The sequence below is a fragment of the Canis lupus genome, chromosome 34, assembly GCF_011100685.1.
Source record: "Canis lupus familiaris isolate Mischka breed German Shepherd chromosome 34, alternate assembly UU_Cfam_GSD_1.0, whole genome shotgun sequence".
Classification (NCBI taxonomy): Eukaryota; Metazoa; Chordata; class Mammalia; order Carnivora; family Canidae; genus Canis; species Canis lupus.
Window position 1 is genome coordinate 347,717 of NC_049255.1, and position 17,676 is coordinate 365,392.

General features: G+C 38.4%; 1 non-coding gene across 1 annotated transcript; it reads right to left on the reverse strand.

Annotated features, from left to right (window-relative positions):
- Nucleotides 1-11,111: 11,111 nt before the first annotated feature.
- On the reverse strand, nt 11,112-11,215 carry LOC119867552. Its single transcript, XR_005384070.1, has one exon. It is a non-coding gene; the product is annotated as a U6 spliceosomal RNA (small nuclear RNA).
- Nucleotides 11,216-17,676: the final 6,461 nt, after the last annotated feature.

The window sequence follows — 17,676 nt, forward strand, 5'->3', positions numbered from 1 at the left end:
ACTTCTGGTTTCAAACAGCTACAATACCATACTCTGGAAAACTTTATAATACACCAATGAGGAATTGAGAACGAAAAAGGCAAAAGACATTTTGGTACTTAAAAACTGATCTTGAAATTGGTTTTGACCTCATAGACCCATTGAAAGGGTCCCCAGGCCACATTTTGAGAATGCTAATCTAAATGATCTTCATTAATACAGACAAGTGTTTGAGCTTCCGAAATTTGCACATTAAAGGGGTATTTACTGATTAAAAGTTTAAAGTAAAATTGTCCTCTACGTTAATTATGGTCATAGTCTTTTTTTTATACTTTTTTTTAAAGATTTTATTTATTTATTCATGAGACACACAGAGAGAGAGAGAGAGAGAGAGAGAGAGGCAGAGGCACAGGCAGAGGGAGAAGCAGGCTCCATGCAGGGAACCCGATGTGGGACTGGATCCTGGGACTCCAGGATCACACCCTGGGCTGAAGACAGGCGCTAAACCGCTGAGTAACCCGGGCTGCCCTTTTATATGGTTTTTAAAAAAATATTTAGGATTTAGTTATTTATTTTAGAGAAAGAGTGTAAGCACAATTGGGGAAGGGCAGAAGCAAAGAATCTTCAAGCAGACTCCCTGCTGAGTGTGGAGCCTAACACAGAGGTTTGATCTCATGACCCTGAGCCAAAACCAAGAATTGCATGCTTAACCAACTGAGCCACCCAGCCACCCCTTTTATGGTTATAGTCTTTTCTTTTTTTTTCTTTTAAATATTTAGTTTTAGTTAGTTAGTTAGTTAGTTAGTTAGTTAGTTTTAGTTAGTTGAGAGAGAGTACAGGGGAGGAGGGGCAGAAGGAGAGGGAGAGACTTAAGCAGACTCCATGCTGAGCCTGGTGCCTGTCCTGAACCTTGATCTCAGACCCTGTGATCACAACCTGAGCCAAAACTAAGAGTCAGGTGCTTAACTGATTGAGCCACCCAGGCACCCATATGGCCACAGCCTTAATGTAGGTCTTCAGAACCTTATACTTGGTTTAGGAGTTGTGTTAGGAGTTGTATTAGTCTGCTAGGCTGCCATAGCAAAATACCACAGGCTGGGTAGCTCGAGCAATAGAAATTTATTTTCTCACAATGAGACTAAAATCCAATATCAAGGCACTGTCAGGGTTGATTTCTGGTGATATAGCATGTTAGACATCAAGCCTAGGCCTTCAAGTCAGACTTCAGCCATCCTTACCCATGCAACAAAAGTGCTGGATGGAGCACAGTCTAGGAGGTGAGCAGTGCCTTCCGAGGGAAGGAGGCAGTTGAGGCAATCAGAGGATATCTGATAGAGTAATCATTTGACATTTGTAAAGGGTTCAGAACTACTTTTGCTCTAAGTATAGACATGACTATCCTAAAGTGACATTTCCTGAAAGGAGCATAACACACAGAGGTCACTGGGAAAGTATATTTTGATAGTCATATAAACAATAATCCCATGGTATTTGAAATTTAATGAAAATATTTAATAACTGAACACTATAACCCATCTAATTTGTACCTCAGCAGATGAGTCTTAACTTTAAACAGCCTTAGCCTATAATAAATGTTTGATATTCACTGTATCCAACTCCCAGTGAGATTTAATACACTGTATGATTGTGATTTGCTTAAAAGCCAGTGGAGTGAATTATACTGTATTTTTCTAATGAAACATGTGAAGCCTATCAAATCACTGTGAGAAGCATGAGAGCTCAAGATGCATACATAACGGCAGTCAAATTGAGAGTTATCTTATCACATCCAGGTAATTGTTAACTGAAAGTGACATTGGGAAATACCTTGAGAAGAGAGTAGGCATGGGTTATGCTTACTACCAAACCATTATGCCCTTGTTATTTTAAAGAACAAAACCATGTGAGGTCTAGTTGACACTGGATAACAAGGAATGTCATGGCTGCCTGCTAAAGTGTCTTAAATATTGAACTGTGGAACATCTTTATTTCCATGAAATCTTTGAGTTTTCAAATTACTTATTCCTATTGGTATTCATTGTTAGTTTCAAGGTTTATCACATGATTCGCCATGGACATGTGTGTGTATGTGTTTTACGTTTAGGGATTAGTTATTTCACGTGATTTATGGAAAAACAGACACAGTCAGCAAACAATATTAAAACTCTCCAAAGGACTGAAAACATACATATATTGTCACCTCTGAAATAAACTAGAGTTAATCCCAGAATAGACAGGGATAGCTGGGCAGCTGTGTATTAGGCATGGCCACAGGAACAGCATTCCCAATGGCCTTAACAGCTGTCAAGCATTATCTTCAAATCCTGTGTAGTGAGGTAGATGTTCTGGTGGCCAGAAGTCACACAAAACTCTGAGATCCACACCAAATATATCATATCTCCTTAATTAGAAATTTGTTATTTTACTGATACCTAAGCACCCATGACTTCCAAATGTCAATCTCCAGCCCCATCTTCTCTACTAAGCTCTAGACCATATATATTCACTGTGACAACTCAAAATCTTCATGTTTTAAACTGAATCTATTGCAAACTTACCTTTGTTTCTATATTTCCTATCTTAGTCGATATTGAAGTCCACTTATTAAGTTAGCCACTTCATTCATCCCATGTCACATCTTTCAGGGTAGGCACTAGGAATACAACAGTTAATATAGTGATTTTCCTTTCCTTGTGAATCTTATATTGTACTAGCGAAATGAACAATAGCTAATACTTTTGTGTGTGGGGATGTGTGGGTGTGTGTTAGTGGCAAGTTCTATGGAGGGGGGAAAGCAGAGTAAAGTAGACATGAGTTATAAGATATACCATTTTACATAGGTTATCAGAAAAGGCCTCATTATATTAAATTCCTCTCTTCTTGCCTCCTATCTTCAGTCAGTCCTCTCACCTGTCTCGCTGTCTCTGAGTCTCTCCTCCATCTCATTCCATTTTTGACAAATGAGAGAGTGGAGGTTGACAAAGCCCATGCTTCTGGAAAGCTCTCATCTTTCTGATACTATGTACAAGGGTAGTGACCCAAGTGGTGACTTGGCTGAGGCAACTCTTCAGTCAGGGCTTTTGTTGTTGACTATGAATTCCCCATAACCCATAGTTGACAGTGATAAAAAACAAACAAACCAAAACAAAAAACCCAATGCAAAACAAAAAGCTCTTGCTGTACTATAATTCTGGTGACACCACTAGATAAAGGTTCAAAGCCAATTTTACTTAACCATTCATGCAGCATCCTCAAAAGATGTAAAATTAAAGCAGTGGTTCATTGTCTTCTAGAGATCACAGTGACATCAAAAAAGAACTCAGGGTGTGGGTGGGGGGGTGTGCCTGGCTCGCTCAGAAAGTGGAGCCTGCAAGTCTAGATCTTGAGGTTGTAAGTTCAAGCTCCACATTGGGTGTAGAGATTACTTAAAAAAAAATTAAATCCTAAAAACAGAACTCAGGTCTTCTGACTTCCGCTGTTTTTATTTTAAAAAGCAAATCTACACAAGAATTATTTGGATAGAATATAAATGACCCTAACTTTTATGACTTTGAGATACTAGGGTGAAAACTATATAAATTAAGTGGGAATTTCAGATATTTGTATACAAAACTACTATATCAGTCTTATTTCTGTCCAAAAAAATGAGCATTTAAAATAAATATTAATACATATAATTACCCTATGAACCCTAAACTTTAATGTTAGAATGATGCTTCAATTAGTTGATAGCAACTATTGATTTTAGCAGAAGGAAGAATCTCTTAATTTAAGCCCATGGTGGAGAGCTGCCAATAGAGGGGAGATATGTTTTTGGCTCAGAGCTATGAGGGTTAGAAGATGTTTTTTCAATTTAATGTAGGTGTTGGATAAATGCTGCATTTAGAACCTTACAAGGGAATAAAATTGACCTCAGTTAACTTACTAGATTATTTTTCTTATTCTACTTTCCACAAGGGAGGAAAAAACTCTTGCAGAAGGTAATATTTTCCAATTAAGAAATAATTTAATCTCTCTCTGATTGTGTAAAAGAAATGTATTTCCTTGCCAAAGAATTTGAAAATAAGAGCTTAATACTTGTTAGGGTAGAAAACAGTTATATGTTTCCATTTACTTTTTTTTTCTTGGCAACATTTTCAAGCAGAGTGTGTATTGTTAAGAGGAGAGTAGGCTCAGTATAATGAGAAAAGTACAGCATTTGAAGCACGCCTCTTCTCCTGCAAGGAACATATGTCATATATTCTGCATCATCCAGTTTTACAAACAAGTCTTTTACCAGAGAACCACTAAAAACATTCTTTCATATGATAGTTCCCAACAACTGTATTGTAAATGAGTTCCCTCCTTCATAATGTGCCACTAAGAGCGCATTCTTACTACATTCTATTAACAAACACTTGTAGAATTGCATAGGAAAGGTTTGGGAAGAACCACAGAGAGGGATCACTGTGTTTAAAATAGTCCTTTACAACATCAAGAAAGTGATAAGGCAATCCATAGAGTGAGAGAAAATATTTGCAAATGATATATTTGATAAAGGATTCATACCCAGAATGTGTAAAGAACTCTTTCACTTACACAATAAAAAATCACCCAAGTTTTTAAAAATGGGCAAAAGATTTGAATAGACATTTTTCCAAAGAGGATAACAAATGACCAGTAAGTACATAAAGAGATATTCAACATCATTAGTCACTAGGGAAATATGAGAACAAGTAAAAAACCACAATGAGATACAATTTCACACCTATTATGATGACTAAAATCAAGAAAGACAACAACAAATGTTTGCAAGGATGTGAAGAAATTGGAATCTTCACACATAGCTGGTGAGAATGTAAAATAGTGCATTTGCTTTGAAAAAGCATCTGGTAGTTCCTCAAGATATTGAAAAGATCATATAACCCAGCAATTCTACTCCTAGGTACATATGTAAGAGAACTGAAACCACGTTCACACAAAAAAACTTGGAAGTGTATGTTCATAGCAGCATAGTTAAAAAGTAGAAACAATTTAAACGTTCATTGAGAAATAGATGAATAAAATGTAGTATATCCATACAATGGATTATTGTCAATAAAAAGTAACAAAGTTCTGATACATATTAAAAAATAGATAATCCTTGAAAACATGGTATTACATGAAAGAAGCTAGTCATGAGAGGATTCAGTATATAATTCCTTTTATATGAAAAGTCTGGAATAGGCAAATCTATAGAGACAGGAAGTAGATTCCTGGTTGCTAGAGGCTGAGAGGATGAATTTCCTTTTGTGGTAATAAAATGTTCTAACATTAGATAGTGAGGATAATTTTACAACTTTGTGAATATACTAGGATATGCTGATTGTACACTTTAAAATGTAAATTTAATGTGTACATAACTCAACAAGGTTGTAACCTAAGTAATAGTCTTTAAAACGTTCAAAATGGGCATCCTGGGTGGCTCAGAGGTTTAGAGCCACCTTCAGCCCAGGCTGTGATCCTAGAGACCAGGGATCGAGTCCCACATTGGGCTCCCTGCATGTAGCCTGCTTCTCCCTCTGCCTATGTCTCTGCCTCTCTCTCTCTCTGTGTCTCTCATGAATAAATAAATAATAAAATGTTTTAAAAAAATAAAGTGTTCAAAATTGGAAATCGTTTATAAATATAAATTTTATTCTTAGTATTGTCATTGGTAATAGGAGCCCAGAAAAAAATATGTACAAAAATTGGTGAAGGTCACTTTGACCTATTTGCTTTAAGGTAGGTTCAGCACCAGGGACAGCTCCCCTGCATTGGCTAAACTGTCAAAGGTACCATTCAAAAGGCTACCCAGATCCCACAGAAGTTTTCTAAGAGTGACAATTTCTCCTGTGCTTTTCTTCTTTTTAACACTGTCATATATTATGGCAGACAGGATTGCGTTTATATATACATTTCATGAGCATTCAACCAGGAAACAAAAGATATCCTACACTACTACTTCATTAGCCCAGTTAGCAAAATATATTGATTGTGACGTGCTGGTTCTCAGTCAGCATGAGCTCTTAGATAAGTCACTTGCCTCTATTAACTTCATTTCCTTATTCAAAACTTGTCAATAATTACACATGTGATAAGTTAAGCCAAAATTGTGGAATACAGCTTGTATTCATGAAAGATATTTTTATTACTGAATTCTTTAACAAGTCATCTCATCATGCTATAAAGCAATTTATTTTCTTCTGGGAGCACATTGTCTCCCATGACATTAGAAGCCCAGACTACTGCCATGAATATACTCAGGCTATTCTGTCAACAGCCTTCGTGGCAAGAACTATCTTATTAAGCATATTTCAGATGGGCACGAATTTCTAAGATATAACCTTGGACCTGGCCTGGAAATGGGCCCATTTCTAAGGATGAGGTGTAGATGAAGAGTTATGCATCTAATTCTCTACCTTTCTAAATTTAATTCAAAGATGAACCTCAACACATAGTTGCAGATGGATGTCCACTACACATATTTCTATATGATCAATCCTGTCATAACAGAATTTATCTGTAGGGTGAACATGAATTTGAGCCCCATATAAAACTGTTATAAAGGAATTTTGTAAGATTTAGTATTTCCAAATAAGAAATTATATGGAAAATTTCCACAAATGTTTGAACAGCAAAATTGTGTCAGACCATATAAAATCATGCTTTCGTCTGTATGATTACAGTGGAGTAGGTCGATGAAATGCTCTACAAAAAATCTAACTGAATGCGTATGGTTCCATTTCACTGTTTTTCATTCTCAAAGATTCAATTTTAGTTGCCATTTACCAATCTTACTCATATTTAGATATCAAAATAACAAGCACAGGAATTTAACTCTGTCAAATTCCATGAAGTCATATGCAGCTTCCCTTAAAAAGAAAAAAAATTTTTCAGAGATTTTATTTTTTTAAGAGGAGAGAGAGCATGAGAGAAAGCACAGGAGAAGGGACAGAGGGAGAAGCAGACGTCCCACTGAGCAGGGGGCCCACCACAGGGCTCAATCCCAGGACCCTGGGATCATGAACTGAGCTGAAGACAGATGCTTAACCCATTGAGCCACCCAGACACCCCTATTATTATCCCCAAAGGGAACAGAGTGGAAGGCAGCCATTTGATCTCTCAATGTCCACTATTTCCTCTGTTCTGGCTTAAGTAAACATGTTGTGTAAGAGGTCAGAGTCCATTTCCATAGGAGCCCTGGGGTTCATTAACACAAAAGTTGTAAATGACACTTCTCTTACTGAGGAAAGAAAGTGCATCAGTTTGAGTACGCACCAACAGGAGCCCCTAACACTCTAAAAAGTTGGGAGCTGGATCTTGAGTCCAAATGGTTCAAAAAGCAAAAGCTTCCCATTTCTATTCCATAAGGATTCTTTAATCCTTACCTATTCCTTCAGTGATTATTGCTTTCTTCAGCTATAAGAAAGATAGCTGTTCCTCTTTTGTGTGCACAGCATCTCAACAGTCTGCTACTTTTCCTTAACAACTTCCCCAACTTGCCTGTCTGTCCTTTGCTATTAGTTCTCTAGTCATTCAATCTGTTCTCTGTTCATTTCCCCGCCCCTCCCCATTTCCTGCTCTTGGTTTATTAGTTATATGTCTACATTTTAGTTTTAGTGGTTGTACTAATGTTTATATCTCCTTAGCTTACCAAGTCTACTTAAATATTTGAATGTTATGTACTAACCTTAAGCAGTATACTTCCATTTCTGCCTACTATCCTTTGTGCTATTGTCATACATTTTGCTTCTGTGTAAACTATGAAACCCACGACATGTGAGGTGTTGTTGTTTTTTGTTGTTGTTTTTTTTTTGCTTTATGTAGTTGAATTTTTTAAATGAAAACAAAATACTTTCATATTTATCATATTTACCATTTCTTTTGTTCTTCATTCCCTGTGTAGATCCATGTTTTTATCTGGCCTTGTTTTCCACCTAAAGAATTTCCTTTAATATTATTGCAGTGATATTCAATTACAAAGTCTCTCAGCTTCTATGTGTCTTTAGAAGCCTTTATTTCACCTTAAGTTGAACACTGTATTTCATTGTATTTTAAAGTTTTATTTATTTAAATAATCTCTACATCTCATGTGGAACTTACATGATCAAGAGTTACATGCTCTTCTGACTGAGCCAGCCATGTACCCCTTTTGAACATTTTTTTTCAAGATTTTATTTATTTATTCATGAGAAACACAGAAAGAGAAGCAGAGACACAGGCAGAGGGAGGAGAAGCAGGTTACATGCAAGGAGCTGTGGGACTCGATCCCAGGAATACAAGATCACTCCCTGATGCTCAACCACTGAGCCATCCAGGCATCCCAGTTGAACATCTTAAAGGAGATTTTTGCTGGATGTATAACCCCATGTTGACCATATTTTATTTTTTCATTCTGCAATTTAAAGATGCCATACCATTGTCTCCTGACTTGCATCATTTCTGAGAAGAAATCTGCTCTCACTCTTATCTTTGTTCTTCTGTCCATCAAGTGCCTTTTTTCTCTGGCTGATTTTAAGATTTTCTCCTTGTCACTGTTATTCAGCAATTTAATTATAATGTGCTTTGGTGTGATTTTCTGTGTATTTATCCTCCTTGGGACTCATTAATGTTTATAGATAGATATGTGGGTTCATAGTTTTTACTAAATTTGGAATTTTTTCATTGTTTCTTCGGATATTTTCCTGTCTCCCTCTTCTCCCTTCTCACTAAATCAGTTTTCTGGGATTCCAATTATACATACAATTAACCACTTGATATTATCCCTGGGTCACTGAAGCCTTATTTATTTTCTTCCATCTTTTTTTCTATGTTTCAGGTTGAACTGTTTGTATTGCTACATCTTCAAGTTTCCTGGTCTTTTATTTTTCTATGACTCAGTCCCATCCAGTGTATTATTTTTTTTTCCATTTCAGCCATTTAAATTTTTATCTCTAGAAATTCCATTTGGTTCTTTTTATATCTTCATTCTCTCTCCATTCTATTTATATTAAAGATTCTTAAATATATTGAGTCTTTTTCTAATAGATATTTCAAAGTTTTGTGTACTAATTCCACCATCTCTGTCATTGCTGAATCTTTTTCTATTGGCTATTTACTCTTTTTCTTTTTCCTCTTGGGTTATGGGGTCACCTTTTCCTGATTCTTAGTATGTCTAAGAATTTTTATTGGACACTGAGTATTGAGTTATTAGGTTATTGAGTATCTGAACTTTGCTATCTTTCTTTAAAGAGCATTAGCTTTGTTCTGGAAAAAGTTAAGCTACTGGAAGATCAGATGGGTTTGATCTTTTCATGGCTTTTAGAAAACTGTTTAAGAATAGGTCTGTAGCAGCTTCTATTTTGAGCTAGTTTAGCCCTACTACTAAGGTATGACCCTCTGGGTTTCTTAAATAGTCAATTTGGAAGGTGATTCTCTTGAAAGTATAATGTTGGATGATCTCTAGCTTGACCTTGGGAAGAGATTCACAAAATTCTCTCTCTGCTATGGTAAAGTTTGAGACCAAAGAGTTTGGGGGAGGGAACAGGGACTGTGAGGTTGGCCGCAGGTGCACTGAAGGACCAAACATATGGCTGGATGCTGTGAGACAGTTAGAATGCTCTTGTAAAAAATTAAATAAATAAAAATAAAAATTAAAAGTGGCTATCAGTCAGTCATTAATCACAAGGTCAGTCATTCAGTGTGAAAATTGATTCTCTCTGTATACAAGAATTTAATGGCTTTCTGGCCTGCCACATATATGATGCTGAACTTCCTGGTCTCTTTGTATACAATGGTACTAAAGGTGTGTTACTATAACTGTGCATCTCCTTAGGACCATCAATTTACAAATAGGAATATGGAGACGGTAATACAATTTTGAAGGGGTTGTCCTTCATCATGTGTCTTTGCTAACATTCCTAAACTTTATAAGCCTCTTGAAATGGTTTTAGGCAGAGAGATTCTTTTCCAGTTATATTTGAAGAATGTATTTTGCTTCATTCATTTGCAAATGCCTTTAGTTACAGCTTTTATCATTGTCTCTCATTCAACATAAAAACTGATGTTGAAAGCCTTGGGCAGCCCTGATGGCTCAGCGGTTTAGCACTGTTATTGGCCCAGAACGTGATCCTGGAGACCAGGGCAAGTCCCATGTCAGTCTCCCTGCATGGAGCCTACTTCTCCCTCTGCCTCTCTCCCTCTCTCTCTGTGTCTCTCATGAATTAAAAAAAAAAAAAGCCTCATTATCTGGAGGAAGTTTAGGAGTACAGTAAAGAAGATGGTTTGGGACCATTTGAAACTATTTCACCATATTTATTTATTTACTTATATTTCCTAAGGTGAAGTAAGGAACTCTGGGTAAACCAGTAAGTTTGAGTACAGTACCAGTACCGGTAATAACATCCATTTTATATGGTACTTTTCTTCCCACATGGATATTCAATTTGGTGCCTGAGGTCATTGGAATAAAGCTTTAAGTCTGACTTTTTATTATTGTGATTTTCTTAGCATTGTTCAGCATATTTACATATTTCATTAGGTCTTTTTTTAATTTTTTTTAGTTTTTATTTATTTATGATAGTCACAGAGAGAGAGAGAGAGAGAGGCAGAGACACAGGCAGAGGGAGAAGCAGGCTCCATGCACCGGGAGCGCGATGTGGGATTCGATCCCGGGTCTCCAGGATCGCGCCCTGGGCCAAAGGCAGGCGCCAAACCACTGCGCCACCCAGGGATCCCTCATTAGGTCTTAATGATCATTAACTTGTAAGAAATATTTTCTCTTCTCTATATTTATTTTAGCTTTTTTTTTTAAGAAGAGTTTATTTATTCATTCATGAGAGACACACAGAGAGAAGCAGAGACACAGGCAGAGGGAGAAGCAGGCTCCCTGCAGGGAGCCCAGTGTGGGACTCAATCATGGCACCACGGGATCACACCCTGAGCCAAAGGCAGACGCTCAACCGCTGAGACATCCAGATGTTCCCATTTATTTTAGCTTTTATTATTGAAGTATAGTTGACATACAATGTTATATTAGTTTCATGTATACAACATAGTGATTCAACAATTCTACACATCACCCAGTGTTCACCACAGTAAGTATAGTTACCATCAGTCACCATACAACATTATTACAATATAATTAAATATATAAAAATATGGAATATGTCAGGAATTTGCACATCATCCTCATGCAGAGGCCACTCTAATCCTCTCTGTTTTGTTCCAATTTTAATATATGTGCTTATAGAAGCACATGCTCTTTTTAAGCCAAAATAGCTCTTGGTTTAGTTTGGCTGTATTAACCTTTGAAATGCAGATAAGTTTAATGTCTCCAACACAGATTAGTCCAGAAGTAAATTTAGCAGATTACTCATCTACAATACCAAACTATCTTTTCTGATATCTACCATGAGGTCCTCCAAAGATTTCCCATGGTTTTTATTTACTTAACATCTAAAAAACCACAAACACAATCTGACCAATGAGAACCACCACCAGGTTTATGCTTCTAAGGGCCTGGGTGCTCTGCTCCCTGGCCCAGACTGTGTCTTAAACATAATATCCTGTAGAAGTCATAATAGGCATAGGGAAAACAATATTTCATTACAGTAAACATAAAACTAACTTTTGATAGACCTGTTGGGAATTCTGTGCATGAGGTTCCAGACAATCAGATTTGACCTTCACACTTATGCTTAAGAGTGGAGAAGCCAGTTTCCACTACCTTGGAAACTTACTGTAGCACAAAGAGAACAAATTAAGGAAGTCATCATGGAACCTGGAGAAAGTAGACAATGCCAAATACAAACTTTGCAACAAGAAGTTTAAGTATTAAGCCCGAATGCTTTACAGAGCGAACCCCCTGCAGGCTAAAAGGGTTGCTGAAAATGCACCCAGGATAGGTTTAGAGGATCCATAATCTACTTCAAGTCAAAACACTGCAGGAAAGCTCACAGGACTTTGGCCTACATTTATTTGTTTGTTTGTTTGTTTGAGAGAGAGACACAGAGATAAAGGGAGAGAGTGAGCAGGAGGAGGGGCAGAGGGAGAGGCAGAGAATCTCAAGCAGACTCTACGCTGAGCACAGAGCCCCACCCAGGGATGAATCAGAGGACCAGAGATCATGACCTGAGCCAAAATCAAATCAGGAGGCCCAACTGACTGAGCCACTCAGATGCCCCTGGTCTGCACTTTGAAAATACCACATGTATCTTCTCAGCTATTTAAATAAATCAACAGCAACAAATCTGCACACAAGGTTAATTACTCTGGGCACCTGCAACTTTTTCCTCTTTTTACCTTCCACTTTGACTACTGAGAAAACAACCTCAGGTGGGCAACCCTGTGTGATGGTTACCCTGCCCTTTTGGGGCCCTTGGAGATTTGTGCTTCTCTCCAGTGAATTCATTAACATTTTTATCAGTGATGATGCTCACTGATAAGATTACTAACCTCAATTACATGGTGATCTGAACTAGATTCTTCTTCCATCGCTGTAAGATCACTCATGTGAGTTGTAAAAATCTCCACGTATGATAGATGTGGTTCAAGGCACACTGTGCTCACACCCACTTCCCAGAAATTTTGAATCTGTGCTGTAAGGCCAGACACTAGCCACAGATGATTGGATAGAGTATGACATTTGGTTGCAAGGCCATGGGTGGGCCCTTCCTTACTGTAGAAATTTACCCTGTGGCTCCTCTTTCGCCCACCATATAGGAGTCCTGCGAAGACCAAGCAGCAGATGGTCGTCTTTGGGACTTCAAAGACCGTCAGGAACCAAGGTATAATGGGTGTATCTGGTTAACAGAGTCTGGTGGAAAAGCCTGTTACTTAAGCCCCTCCCATCTCACTTGCCACTAAGAGTGTTGTCCTCTGTATTGGTAATAAGTTTCTAGGACTTCATTTTTCTGATTTCAGTTGTGCACCTTGGGTGTGTCCTTCTGCTTCTGACTTTGATAAAGATCTGAGATACACTCAAGTGTTCCTGCCATGGATTTGCAAGTTCAGGCTGCCCATGACCTTGCTTCTTGCCAGCTACACCAGCCTGACCCCGCATTGTTGTCTCCAACCTGGGACCTGCTTGGCATAGTCCAGGCCCAGGTCAGGCCTCGTCCACAGGCACAGAACAAAGCACAAGTGTTCTATTCATTTTTAGAAATCCATGACCCTACTTAATAACATTCTTTCACAGGCCATAATTTATTTAAAAATCTGTTTCTGGGGACACCTGGGTGGCTCAGTGGTTGAGTGGCTGCCTTTGTTTGGCTCAGGGTGTTTCCCGGGGTCCTGGGATTGAGTCCTGCATCCGGCTCCCTGCGTGGAGCCTGCTTCTCCCTCTGCCTGTGTCTCTGCCTCTCTGTGTGTGTGTCACTCATGAATAAATAAAATCTTTTAAAAAAAAGTAAATAAAAAATAAAAATCTGTTTCTGGGTGAAGTCAGAATCCTTGATTAATTTTAACCTCATTAGAGCTACAATGTTAGCAAAACTTGGTTTGATCTCTAATGTCTACTGTGGCCATTCCATAGGTCATACTGACTTGATGAGTATGTGGAAGTATCATTAACTTCAGAAAGCGTATCTTCCTAGGATGCCTAAAAACTTACTCTCACTCCTAACTCTGGGAAACGAACTAGGGGTGGTAGAAAGGGAGGTGGGTGGGGGGTGGGGGTGACTGGGTGATGGGCACTGAGGGGGGCACTTGATGGGATGAGCACTGAGTGTTATTCTATATGTTGGCAAATTAAACACCAATAAAAAATAAATTTATAAAATAAATAAATAAATACATAAAATAAAATAAAAACTTGTTCTCTTTAAATTCTGGATCAAAGGCATTTCAGGGAAGATACCCACACTATTAGGTTCTTTGCTTCTTTAAGTATTAACAGCTGTGCTTGGTTCTCATCACCTTGCAATTTGGAATTCATCTGATATTTGTCTGAACACTGTTCTCAGAATGATATAGGACCCACCTCCCCTACCACAGGAGCTTGAAATCCAGCAAAGAAATAAAGTGTAATGTGTTGTGTCCAAGATTAAGAATCCGAGAAACCACCAGGGAGTTGACACCAATGCAAGCACACGAGGGTTTATTAGCAAGCTCGAGCTTGGGTCCAAGTATACCCGACATAGCGGAGCAGGGACTTGGACCCCAAAGTGGGTTACAGCTGGGTTTTTTATAGGCTGGTCTAGGGGATTTTCAGAAGGGCTGGAGCAATTCCTCAAGTTCTGTTTACATTTTGATATGGGGCTTTCCAGGGCATTGAGCTCTGTTCTCATTCTAATATGGGACTTTCTACCACGGGTGTGGGCTCTGTTGTCTTTCTGATATGGGATTACCTGCCGAGGACATTGAGGACATTCTGCAGTTTTTCCTATAAAGTTCAGCTCTTATTCACAGGGGCCTAAGATGGCTGTACTTGTGCTAATGCTAAACTTGAGATGGAGTGGCCTTGATTTTTCTCGGCCTCCACATAATGAAGATTTTTGTTAGCACAAAGAACCAAAATCAAAATGAGTTTCTTGCTACTTTCTGCTAAGAGACTATAGAAACCTATGAAAGCCTGGAGGGGAGATCCCAGCTGCATTCACCTCCTCAGTCAGGTGCCCCGAGCGAGGCACACAGTGCATGACTATATACTGTGTCTTGACTGGATCGGTAACAGCAATAACCCCACAAAACAACAACAACAAAAACGCATTGCCCTAAATCTGGGCAAAATCCCAAACTCCCAGATAAATTGCATCAGAATCTATTGATTCTGGCCTGAAACTCCTATTTCAGTGCTGTTAAAGTGGGCTCTCCAGACCACCATCACATCATGAACCCTTTGTTGCCAGTCTGCTAACATATACAGAAATTGAGAAAAAAATGTTTAGAAACTTTTATAGGAACTTGATCTTGGTGTAACATTTTTAAAAAAGCTTTTATTTATTCATGAGAGACACACAGAGAGAGGCAGAGACACAGGCAGAGGGAGAAGCAGGTTCCTCACGGGGGGCCTGATGTGGGACTCGATCCCAGGCCCCAGGGGTCACATCCTGAGCCAAAGGCAGAAGCTCAACCCCTGAGTCACCCAGGTGCCCCTTGGTGTAGTATTTTTATTGTATTTTATGAAAGTGCCAGTCTGCAAAGCATTAGGAAGTTTAAAAACTTGTCCCTCACCATGAATAGTTTTAAGAGTACTGCTCTGCCACAATTTTCAAAGGGAAAAAGCCACTTTCCTCCTTGCTCTAAAAAGAGAATCATGCAGTGTTTCCTTTTCTTGTACAGTATATAGATTATCTTTACATTCCCCTGTACTTGTCAAGATCTACAGGAGGGACAGCCGAAAATGCAACTGCTAAATATAATTGGTCTCACAAGCAGATTCAAGTGTCCATTATTACCTTGTGAAATATAAACCAAGTGGAAACATTAATTTCTTATTTACCTATTGCTGGCTGACGCATTAAATGTAGATCACACATCCACCGGGGCTGTTTTTCTTTTAATCTATCCAGCATGTTAAATTACAGCCAAAAGGTCACCTCTGATAAGGTGGTGACCTTCTCCTATTTACCTTCTCCTATTTACCTACAAGGATATGAATATTTTATAACAAACATCACTTTCACCATCCATTAGCTCATCTCTATTCCTTTGTTATTGAAGGGAGTCATAAATGTGTCTACTTGGAATCACATACTGAAAGTTCTAGAACATTCAAGCAACTTTCCAGTTGTTGGTCAGTTTACACCAGCTGCTTCTCTTCACCAGGCCCTGAGGTCCTTTCCATGAAGCTCAGTCCAACAGAGAAGCCAGCACCCAAAGGAAATTCGTGCACGTGCTGCCAGCTATGTGAAGCAGTTCCCATGTTGTTTCCCAGATTTTGTCCTTAGGGATGGCAGTGATAACAAGAAATAGGGCCAGGAAAAAAGTCTCAGACTTTGCTGTTTGTCCTGATAAATTTGTTTATCTATGGTTTAGGTGCAACAGAGTAAAGCTATACAGTGTCCATGAAGCATTTTAGCATTGCTGGCTTGACCCTCATTCCACCTTTTTAAACTTGAGGATGAACAAAAGTGTAAAATGCTATAGTCATACATAACATACATTTTAAAACTAGACATGGTCATACATGATCATACATTTTAAAACTAGGATTTTAACCGCCGACCTCCTCTGTTTGGTTCCATCTAAATATTTCATGTGAGGCTTTATAAGTTAGGAACAACAACAAAATTCTTTATTTACAAATAAGCTATTTCAATGGAAAAAATGTTTCTGTACTTAGCAATGCTTCTCAGAACACATTCCTGGTTTAAATAAGCTGCCTATGCAGATGGTTTTTATAGCCCATCCAGACTAAGCTGGAAATACTTTTTTTTTTAATTTTAGGAAATCCTCTTGACTAAGCTTTCCAAGAATCATCGCAAACAAGTGATGCTGATGGAAGCAAAATGACTGAAAGAACAACCCATGATCCGATGACAATGGCTGTGTGGACCAATAGATCAATTGTGTATGGAAAGTTGGGTTGGTTTATTTATTATTATTAGTCTATCTATCTATTTATTTATGAGAAATTTAGCAATTTCTATGCCTAATGTAGGGTTTTGAATTCACAACCGTGAGATTGAGAGTCACATGCTCTCCCTACTGAGCCTGCCCGGGACACTTCCCCACCCCCCTGGAAAGCTGGTTTTTAAACAGAGAACAATATTTCTCCAGAGACACCAGCCAAGAATAAACTTTAAATCCCACATGTTGCTTATGCACCAGAGCTGGCTTTGCACCACACATGTTCCAACAGAGCTCTTGATTCTGCACACAGTCTGTGGCCTTCAAGTGCAGACACACTGCACACACCTCTGGCTGTTCTGCAGAGAACTGGGGTTCAGGGGCTGTCAGCTATGAGAATGAGTGGTTTTCCATTACTTACAAACCATGTTGATATTAAACATAAACGTAATCCAGATAAACTTTCATTTTCTCAGGTTACAGGATAGGAAGGGATTAAAACAAAAGTGAATTAATGCAAGACCCACCTATTTTGAGCAAATAACATAAAAGTGATTGCACAATTTGGAACCACTTAATTTTGTTTGACAGTAAAACGATCTTTGTGATGAAAATAGGACTTGAAGGAAACAATGTCTATAGAGAAAAGTGGACCTAAATATGGTCAATACTAAGGTAATGAAACAATAGTAAACCTAATAACAAGTCACCTAATAGACTGTTACAGTCTTAGATCCATGAAAATATAGATTGTTATTTTTATGTTTTACCCAATAACTAGTCTTAAGCAGTATGAAGCACATTCTTGTGAAAATAGACCAACTGAGGAACTTGCTGACATTAATTCTAAATTAGTCATTTCTGTATTCATATTTGTAAAGGCTTTCACATATCAGCTTAGTTATCAATTCAAAAATGTATCTTCTTTAATGTGGAATTTCCAATATTTCCAGAGTACCCAGAAGTTAGACTTTTTTCCTCAAGATTAGCTTGGACAGAATTAAAATGTTCTTTCTTGGGGATCCCTGGGTGGCACAGCGGTTTGGCGCCTGCCTTTGGCCCAGGGCGCAATCCTGGAGACCAGGGATCAAATCCCATGTTGGGCTCCTGGTGCATGGAGCCTGCTTCTCCCTCTGCCTATGTCTCTGCCTCTCTCTCTCTGTGACTATCATAAATAAATAAAAAAATAAAGTTCTTTCTTTGATC